Source organism: Nicotiana tabacum, chromosome 7 (assembly GCF_000715075.1).
Source record: "Nicotiana tabacum cultivar K326 chromosome 7, ASM71507v2, whole genome shotgun sequence".
In the NCBI taxonomy this organism is placed as follows: Eukaryota; Viridiplantae; Streptophyta; class Magnoliopsida; order Solanales; family Solanaceae; genus Nicotiana; species Nicotiana tabacum.
In genome coordinates this window covers 74,218,778-74,229,306 of record NC_134086.1, presented here as the reverse complement: position 1 = coordinate 74,229,306, position 10,529 = coordinate 74,218,778, and positions in this window count along the sequence as shown.

The window sequence follows — 10,529 nt, the reverse complement described above, 5'->3', positions numbered from 1 at the left end:
TCATTAATACTTTCGTTAACATAATCTCCTTCCCTGTCGGACTTAAGAACACTCATTTCTACCCTTTGATTTTTTACTTTCACCCTGTCCTTAATCAAATCTAGCATTTTCTTCTTAGATCTTCCTATCACATCAAGTAAGCCACTACTAGAAATTCGGCAAAAACCGATCGCGGTCGATCGGTCGGTCGAAAATCCGACCGAAAAACCGACCAAAGTTGATTGGTTTTTCAATTTATTTTCTTTTACAAAACCGATCAACTTTGGTCGGTTTCCTTTGGCGTAAAAATACGAGAAACTATATTTGTATCCGGCAAAATTTATTTTTCAAGAAACCGACCAACTTTGGTCGGGTTTTCATTTAAAATAAGTTAAAATTAATATTAAAAAAGCCGACCGAAATCGGTCAGTTAATTCAGCCGGTTATTTTAATAAACCAACCAAATTCTGTTGGTAATTTTATTTTTTAATAAAACCGACTGACGCGAAAATGCAATTAAAGAGTATAAATGAAATAAAAGACAGTCGTAAAATAAAATGCACTAATGGTCTAGTGGTAGAATAGTAACCTACCACAGTACAAACCCCGATTCGATTCCTAGATGGTGCATTTTTAATTACATAATTAAAATACCGATCAACTTTGGTCGGTTTTTTGGACATTTTTTTTGGAATTTAATTGACCGACCGTAATCAGTCGAAAAATACCAACCAAAGTCGGTCGGTTAGCTTTACCGACATTACGATTACCGACCTTCACAAATCGATCGATTTTTGCCAATTACCAACCAACATCGATCGGTTTTGGCAGTTGGTTTCCCAGCCTCTTTAGTAGTGAGCCAAGGTGCATACCTATTTGACATCCTTGGCGTTGCCTCAATGTTGAAAATATTTTCTCTTTCTCAGTCTTCGTAATATCCTTACTAAAAATAAATAGCAGATTTATTTATATTTTAACTCGACTTGAGCACTTTCCATATAACTCTAACACCTCTGCAACAGTCATAGCACTCTGACTATCAGTTGAATAGAAAATTAAGGAATTATCAGTAAAAGTACCGAAAAGTATTCAAAATGTCCCCAAGCTATTGGAAAAGGTTTAAAAATACTCTTTATTTATTTATTGGGCTAAAAATACCCCTTTATCCACCTTTTTGGTTTACTTATGCCCTTTAACCGTTAGGTCAATGCTGAATTAAAAATAATTATTATTCTTTTTGTAAAACTTAAAAAAAATATTTTGCAAAATCTTTTCGTTTTTTTAAATTATGCACCAGTAGTCCGCTAATTTAGCAAAGCCTTCTTTTTCTTTTGTTTTTCCAATTTTTACAAAAAACAATTCAGTTTTTACAAAAAAATAAATTTTTTTCAGTTTTTTAAAGAATTTGTTTTGTAAAAACTAGAAAAGAATTGTAAAAAAAGAAACAAAATTGTTTTTAATAAAATATTTTTGATTTTTAGAAACTGAAAAAAATAATTTCAACAAAATATTTTCGTTTTTGAATAGTATTTTTTTCATTTTTTCAGTTTTTTAAAGCATTTCTTTTTATTTTTGTTTTTCAGTTTTTTAAGAAAACATATTTTCGCTTTTTAAAAAACTGAAAAAAAAAAGAAACTTTTTTTTTCAAAAAACGAAAATATTTTGTTGAAGTTTTTTTTTTCAGTTTTTAAAAAACGAAAATATTTTATTAAAAACAATTTTATTTTCGGTTTTTACAATTTTATTTTTCAGTTTTTACAAAAAAAATGCTTTAAAAACTGAAACAAAATGAGCAAAATATTTTTGTTAAGTTTTACAAAAAGAATAATAATTATTTTTAATTCAGCATTGACCTAACGGTCAAAGGGCATAAGTGAACCACAACATTGGATGGAGGGGTATTTTTAGCCCAATAGGTGAATGAAGGGTATTTTTAAACCTTTTCTAACAGTCTAGGGGCATTTTGAACCATTTTCCAGTAAAAGTAAGTGGGATACACTAAGTCCATTTTTATTCAATCTTAAACCTGGACTTTGACCCGATCTTCAGCATTCTTAAGAAATGCTGATAGACCATTAGCACAAAATTAAAAATAAATATGGTGATAATGGGTCCCTGCCTTAAACCTCTTGTCGATTTTACTCATCCAGTTATTTTACTATTAATATTAAATCTATAATTAGTCGAGGTGATACATTCTATTATTCATCCTCTCTCTCTATATATATATATATCTGAATTTCGTTCTTAAGAGCACTTCCTGTCACTCAATCATAGGCTTTGGAATATCAAGTTTCATAGCCATAAATTTCTTTGTTCGTCTTCTTTTGTTTTTAAGCAAATGCATAAATTCATGAACAAATACTATATTATTAGTTATTAGCCTATTTCCCAATATAAGAGAGGGGATAGGTTAAAAAGTTAAAATCTTCTTCTTAGATGGTATAGATGATATGATTGATGGTATGATAATATTAACAATATCAGATGCAATTGTTTTCTATATATATCTGAACAGATACTACTATTGTGTTGTAGGTATATAAAATGTATTTATATATATATCTGAACAGATACTACTATTGTGTTGTAGGTATATAAAATGTACGGCCAAATCTACTATCGAATAAAATCCGGTTTCTATGTCTAATATAAATTCTTCTAAACTTTGGGTAAGGCTCCTAGCAAAGCTTTCTGGATAGGTATAGTTATTAAGATTATTGGACATTAACAATAAAATTATTTTTTGCGATTAAATTCTTATATTGTGAAAATCCTACTCGGTACTCTCTCTCTCTTATTCTATAGACTTGTATAGTTACCATATTATCTAAATTATGAACTGAGATTACCCCTTTACTACTCTTTTTTTTTTAATTTAATCCACTCTGTTCATCTCTTCTTCCCAATCTTTTAAAGATTTTAACTCTTTTCTTAACTCTTATTTCTTTAACCTCACCTCAGTCATGGTTAAACACTTATACCCTTCTTAATTGTTTTCGGGTTTTACTTAATCAGTTTTTCCTAGGAATTTACAGGTTAATCCATCATAATTGTTAAGAAATTGAGAAGCTAACCATATACTAAGAGTGATATCTAATAATCAAACATATGAACATAAAACTATACAGAATAACATAAAATTTTAAAATAAATAAGGGTAATATCTAGCAGAAACATAATTTAGATAAAGATGAGTAACTTACATGCTTATAGGAGAGAGATTTCCCTTTCGGAAAACCCAAAAAAGTCTACTGAGCTTTAGGAATTAAAAACGATCACACATAAGCATAAGGACTTATTTATTTTACAAGTTTAGAGGAGGAACTACTAAAGTATTCATAAGGAAATATTTTACAAAGTGTTTTGGAAGAGGGTTTTTGGTTGATGATGAAAAGGTTGATTGGATGAGTTTTCTTCAGAGTGTTTTTCTTCTTGTTGTTTCTTCTTTTTTCTTCTGCTTTCTTCTCCTTTTTATAGCTAAATTTTGGAACGGATTTGAAAAATGGATTCCAAACTCTTCCGAAATCTATCTTGTCCAGCCTTGTAGGGTACTTCATTGGGCCCATCTTCACATGGCTTGGTCGGAGATTCCTTTCGTGTTTATAACTTTTTCTTCCACTCAAAAATTTAACTTGTCTTTTAGCACAACTAACATTACCTCTTGTCACATCTTCTCTACTTTATGTCACTTGTCACTTTCATCTTTTAGCACAGCTAGCATTTCTTCCTGTCACATCTTCTTTACTTTCTTGTTTTTCTCATTGGTATGCCAACATTATTGTTCTGTATACCAGCCTTGTTACTTTTCCTTTGTCTTTGGTGCTCTTTAATTGCTGTTTAACTAAGACTTTGCTTTTATGTGTCTAAATTATGTATAGATATTGAATTAAAACTCATTTCTGACTCATCTTCATATGGATCTTGAGCATCTTGATAATTTAGGTTGTCTTCATAGTTATCATCTTCTCCTGAACTTTGGGTCCTTTCTGGATTTGGACTTGGATTTGGACTTGGACTTGGACTTGGATTCTTAACCATGTGTTTGTCTTGTTCTTCCTTTTCTTGAGAAAAGTTTTCTAATGTCTGTTTGATTATATTTTCTATTTTTTCATTTTTTTTTCTTTTTTGAAATTATACCCTTCTTTTTTAACGCTTCTCCCTATGTTAATGTTCTGGGTAGTCTTCTTCTCGATGGACCTTCATCTTCACTTTTTGGCAAAGTGACAGCCATAAACGGATTTGATGTGTCTTTACCGGTTACCATTTAAATCGGACTAGCTGTATCATTATCTGATACAGTGCATCTTGCTGCATTCATTGGGGAATGCACACCATTCTCATCCATTTTTGTTTGAGATGGAGAACTCTGTTTTGGACTGTTCATCTCTGTGTCTTGTTGAGAATAACTTGAGTCTGGGATAATTCAAATCTCAACGCTTGTACCCTGTGTTTTAATACCTTTACCTGCTCCATAAGTTTTGTCTTCTTTTGTGTCAGGGTTTCATTTTTCTGGTTTATTCGTTTAAAGGCTTCTGTCGTTGATGAGCAATAATCACAAAATATTATCTTGTCATTGTCTTTTCGGATGTTGTATTGAGGGTTTTTTTTCTGGGTTTTGTCTAAGTACTGAGGAGATATAGTAGTTTGGTCCTAGTATTCCTCTTGCATAATCTAATGCTTCAGTAAATCATTAAAACCTTTGAAAAGTGGTTTTTCTATATCCTTAATGGAATCTAGTACTTCTAACCATGTCTGAAAAATATCATTTGTCTTATCATGTATAACCACATAATACTTAAATCTTTTGTCTTGATTTTTATCTGTAAAATATTGTCCTAAGGCATTAAGAGCCGCTATAAAATATTTAGTGTCTTTCTTATTATATGTTATCCATAAGTTATCAATTAAACACTGTTGAAGTCTGTCTATGATACATTCTGGTAGGACTCTAAATGACATGTTTGATGGTGGAAAAAATATTAAATTATATTTTCCAAAATTTATTCTTTCCATATTAGTCTGTTCTGCCAAAGAATATGGCTTAAAATGAAGATTACCTAATACTGTCTGCAAGTATCTGTCTGAGGATGAGGCTTGAATGCCCTTCCCTTTGTCTTCAGTCTTGGAAACTGTTGGTCTCATGTTGTACATGTAAAATACTTTTTTATTAATTGATAGTAATTTTAAGCCTACTTAACTGATTTGCTAAATTATTATCTTTTCTTTTAATATGTTCAAAAATCAAGTTATATATTGATATAGTATCAATAAAATTTAACCATCTTCTTCTACTACTACTCTTTGCGTTTATCTTCTGGTGAAATTTAACTATGGCTTCACAATCAGTTCTAATTGTTACTTCTTGTTTATTTAATATATATATAATTTAAAACTATTTAATCCGTAAATTACAGCTAATATCTCTGCATCTATACTACTCATATTTCCCTTTTCTTTATATTTACCACTTTGATAAACACATATTTTTTCTGTGCTCTTATCACTATATTTATTTGGTTTTCCTTTTAGATGCTCCCGTCCTTCAAAACTACCGTCTGTTTCTATTATCAAGTAGTCTGTTTCTAGTGGCATATTTAAATCAGGAATATTTTTTATTTTTTCTTTAATATTTTATACTAATTTAATGTCTTCTGTGTTAAAAAGTTTTTGTCATGTAGATCCTGTCTTAGCATATAATGGTTCTGCTATTTTTCCTAAGTTTTTTATAAAAATTTTCGCATAATTTACCATACCCAAAAACTTTTGTAGATCTTTGGTACTATCTAATTTATCTAGCATTTCTAGAGCCTTTCTAGCTATATGGGGTTGTAATTTAATTTTCTCATCCCCTAAAATTAGTCCTAGAAAATTTATATAATTTTTTTACATAGTTCCATTTCTTTTTCCTAATTATTATTCCATTGTCTACAAATAATCTAAATACTGTCTGTAGATGTCCTAAATGTTCTTTAATATCTTTACTAAATACTAATATATCATCTACATATACTAAAACAAATCTCTTATATTCTCCAAATATACTATCCATTTTTCGTTGAAAAATTGGTGGAGCAGTTTTTAGTCCGAACGACATTACTAACCATTCGAAGTGTCCTTCTGGACAAGTAAATGCAGTCCACTCAATGCTTTTTTCATGCATCTTTACTTGTCAATATCCTGATTTACAATCAAACTTGCTGAATATCCTTTTTCCTTGTATTCTATTTATTAGTTTTGTTTTATCAGGTAACTTATATCCATTTGTTCTAGTGTTATCATTAAGTCTTTTGTAGTTTATTACCATTCTTGCTTTTCCTCTTACTATCTCACTATGGTTTCTAACCATAAAGGCTGATGACCTGTGTTTAGAAGTGGATCTTCTTATTACTCCTAAATTTATAAGTTCTTTAATTTGAATTTTGAAGTCTTCTAGATCTTGATTTGTAGCTTCTATTGAAGCTGTTTTAATTATATATTCTGGATTAATTATATCTAGTTTACACATAACTTTATTGTTTTCTCAATGTTTTAAAGGTTTTTCTCCTATTATTTTTATTTCATCTAATATTTTTATTATATTATCTAGATCCTTTTCGTTCTTTATTATTCCTTTTTTTTTGTAGTCCTGTTTGAAAATTGTATAATTCTGTTTCAATATCTATTAAAGTATAGTCTTTTTCTAATATATCTCTATCTTCATTTTCTTCTAGTATTAAGGTTTTAGATTCTTCTTTAATCTTACAACATGTATTTTTGTCTTTACACTCTTTACAACATTCTTTTTGATTTTCTTGCAGGTTTTTCTGGCTTGCGTTTAGTCGTGTTCTTATCCTGGTTGCAGTTTCTATTGTTTGTACGGGTGTTTGTGTAATATTTTTAAAGAATATTACTCCATCTCTACTGAGTAGACAGCTACCATTATTATGTAATATGAAACATAGTCCTAATACAAAGTCTACATTTATGTTTAAGTCCCTTACCCAAATTTTGTCTACCTTGTAGCTAGGTTTGTAGAAATCTAAACATGTATTTATAAAGCTGATCTGTGATTTATCTACATAATGTCTGTATATATTATGGGTTCCATCCATTTGCATAGCTGCAACTGGCTTATCTAAGGTTTTGATTAGATTTGGAGGAACTATCCTTTTATTTATTATACATCTTGTGCATCCGGAATCTACTAGGGCTAATGTTTCTATTTCGTAATCTTCTATTTTGATTCTTGCTAAAATCTTTATTGTACTAAGTTTTTTATCTTCATTACATATAAGCGCATCACAATTTTCTATACTCATTAATTCTTCTTCTACTGTTGTTATGTTTTCTTTTATATCTTCTAATTTCTCTTTTCCTTTTTCCATTTTCTGCATTCTTTTTTCTAGTTCATTTATTCTAGCTTCTAATGTCATTATTCTCAAATTCATGGTATGATCATTTATTTCTTGGTATTTTTCTTCTTTATTTATTTTTGTTTCAAAATCTTTTTCTATACATGAAATACATCCTTCTAAATAACATAATTTACATTTAGCTCTTTTATTTCTACTAGGGTACCATTTGCATATGAAACACTGATTACTATCTAATCCTTTATTTCTTTCAAAATTATGGGTACATTCCTCCGATATGTTTACAAAGGTATTTTCTTCTAAGTCTAATTTTTCTAATCCTATCTCATTTATTAATTCTTCTTCTTCTGATTCTGAGGTATCTATTTGAGTTTTTTCTTCTATATCTACGCTTACTATAGAGTATATACTTTCGTTATCTGACATGTATTCGTCTACATTTATTAGGGTTTCTTGAAAATCTTCTATTAACTGTGAATTTCTTGTTTTATTATTAATTCTTTTTGGGCACGTATTTGCTAAGTGTTCTACACTACCACAAGTAAAACATTCTAGTTTGTTTTTATAGTTCCTATTTGTTCTATACTTTCTAACATGTCTATCCCTATCTAGGTAGGGTTTTCTAGCTGATGATTTTCTAAGATAATAATTTTTTCTGTTGTATCCCTTGTTGTATTGAGGTTTATATTTTCTATATTTCTTCTTTTTATATTCATTTTTGTCATAACTTTGTGTTGTATACACAGTTGATCTATAGAAACTCATATTGTTCTGTTTTAGTTATTTTTGTATATGTAAATTGGTACATTTTTCTTGTAGTATTTCCATTATATGTTGTACTTTGTGCCCTATAGACCATTTTGCTTGTGGATTTTGTATTACACCTTCTCTTTTATACCATCGTTCTTCTATTTCTCTTTGTATTACGTTGTATTACCTAGATCTTGATCAAAAGCGTTTTCACTAATAGTACAATAATAAAAATAATCATTTAAAAACTTTTTTATATGAAACCAACTGCTTATACTTAATTGTTCTAATTTTATTAAATCATTCTTTTGTAATACTACTAATCCACTATTTGGATCTTCGCCTGTGATCAAGCTATGTATTTTATTTGTAAGATTATAAGAATTTGATCCTATTGCTATTAACATTTGAAAATCTTGTGGAAATTCTGACTTATAGGCTTCCCATAAGCCCTTTGTTGATTCTCCTAAGAAGGTCTCCATATATTTATACATTGTTTCTGCGTCTGTGTCATTATAAGTTTTTATAAAGTCTGCTACTACTATTCCTTTCCATAGGTCTATTACTGAGTTCCACATTTGTGGATTATGAGCTGCTATATTTAGTATTTTACCCTTACTTCCTCCTTCCTGTAGTCTTATAGGTTCTTCTATAGGCATTCTTTTTCCTAATGGTTTTACATTTTCTATTTCTGTTTCTTGGTCTATTCTATATACTCTTTTTCTAAGTACATTTCCTTTGCTAGTATCTATGGTACTTTGCTAAGTTGTTCTCTGAAATGGGCTTGGGCTAGAACTAATTGGTTCCATTAATTCTTTTAAACTTATTAGAGATTCTGTTTCTGTTTCTTCATAACTATCTTGTATCTCTTCAAAATTTTGATCGAATTTATCTAATTTTTTCTGTGAAATTTTTTTTTTCTATATCCCCAATTATCTTTTCTTAATTCACATTTCTTAAAATGCTCTTCTACTTTGCTTAAAGTTAATTTTTCAAGTTTACACCCTTTACATTGGAAAGTCTTATTTCTATTTTCTTTAACTAGCCTCCTTGCTTTTTGTAATGCTATGTCTACTTCAAATTCATCTTGTATTATTTCAATATTCATAAATTCAGTATCATTATCTTCTATCGTACTTTCAGTTCCATCATTTATTTCTTTTTGGCTAGAATAGTTATAATTGGTAAACCTAATTGATGTTTCTCCTTTAGAGTTTGTATACATTAAATGAAATTCTGGTTTGAATATTTTTGGCTTTGCGAAATCTTCTAGATTCCATTCTATTCCAGCATATTTTTCTGGGTTTATCTTAATAGGTTTTATTAATTTTTTCCCTTTATTTCCCATTACTTCGACTACATCGTCTACCTTAATTTTAAATTTTGTATTACTATTTGTTGCCATTTTTCCTATGAAACTTACACACATCAGTAAATTATTTCGATTATTCATTTCTTCATATCCCTTAGTCTGTATTCCTATTTTGATATTTTTTCCAAATTCTGCTAGATTTATCATAAAATCTGTGCTAATGTAAAATATTCCTCCATTATTTGTCATGTCTACTTCTGTTAAACCTATTATAGATTTCTTTTGATCTGACCATCTGTCATCATATACTACTATTAGTACTTTAGTTCCTAGATTCTTTCTAGTTAGTCCTTTTAATCCGATTACTATTAATCCCATATGCATTAAATTCCTTTTATAATTTTTAATTTGTCGTACTGATTCTGGGTTAATTAAATTTAATGTTGCAATCTTATTTCCTATGGCTGATAATTGCTCTTCTCTATAATGTCTATATAGTTGAGAGTTATTTGAAAAATATCCTGTATTATATAGTATTCTCGGATTGAGTAACCTTAGTTGATTTTGTTGAAAGATTTGTATATCTTTGTCTATATCTATTATTTCGTCTAATTTCTGATTTTCTTCTTGTCTTTTTTCTAGTTAGAATTCTGGCTAACATATTATTACCTATTCTATTATCTGAAAAACGTATTCGTGATCTTTCTTGGTCTTGACCTACCTGGAAAAAGGTCCATTTTTGTGGTTTTCTTATTTTAATTTTATCTTTTTGCGGTGTTATTTCAACTCTTTTTAATTGTTCTATTAAATCGTCTACTTTTGGGATTTCAGTCTTTATCTCCTTTTCTTCAATAATTTTATCTAGCTTTTTATTAATTTCTAAAAGTAATACTATTAAAGTATTATTCTGTTTTATTATTGTTTGATCCACTTTCCCCTGAGGAGTATAACTAGTTAGTCCCTCTGGATTGGGTTGAATTCTTTCTGTGAACTTTAATGCTTCCTCATATACTGGATCTAGTTGTAGTTGTAACTCACTCATGAAAGAGCGATTTCTTTTATTGTGTCTATCTTTTTTTTTTTTTAAAGGTATTTATCTCACTTTTAAATATTTTTACTTGGTGTGTTATTTT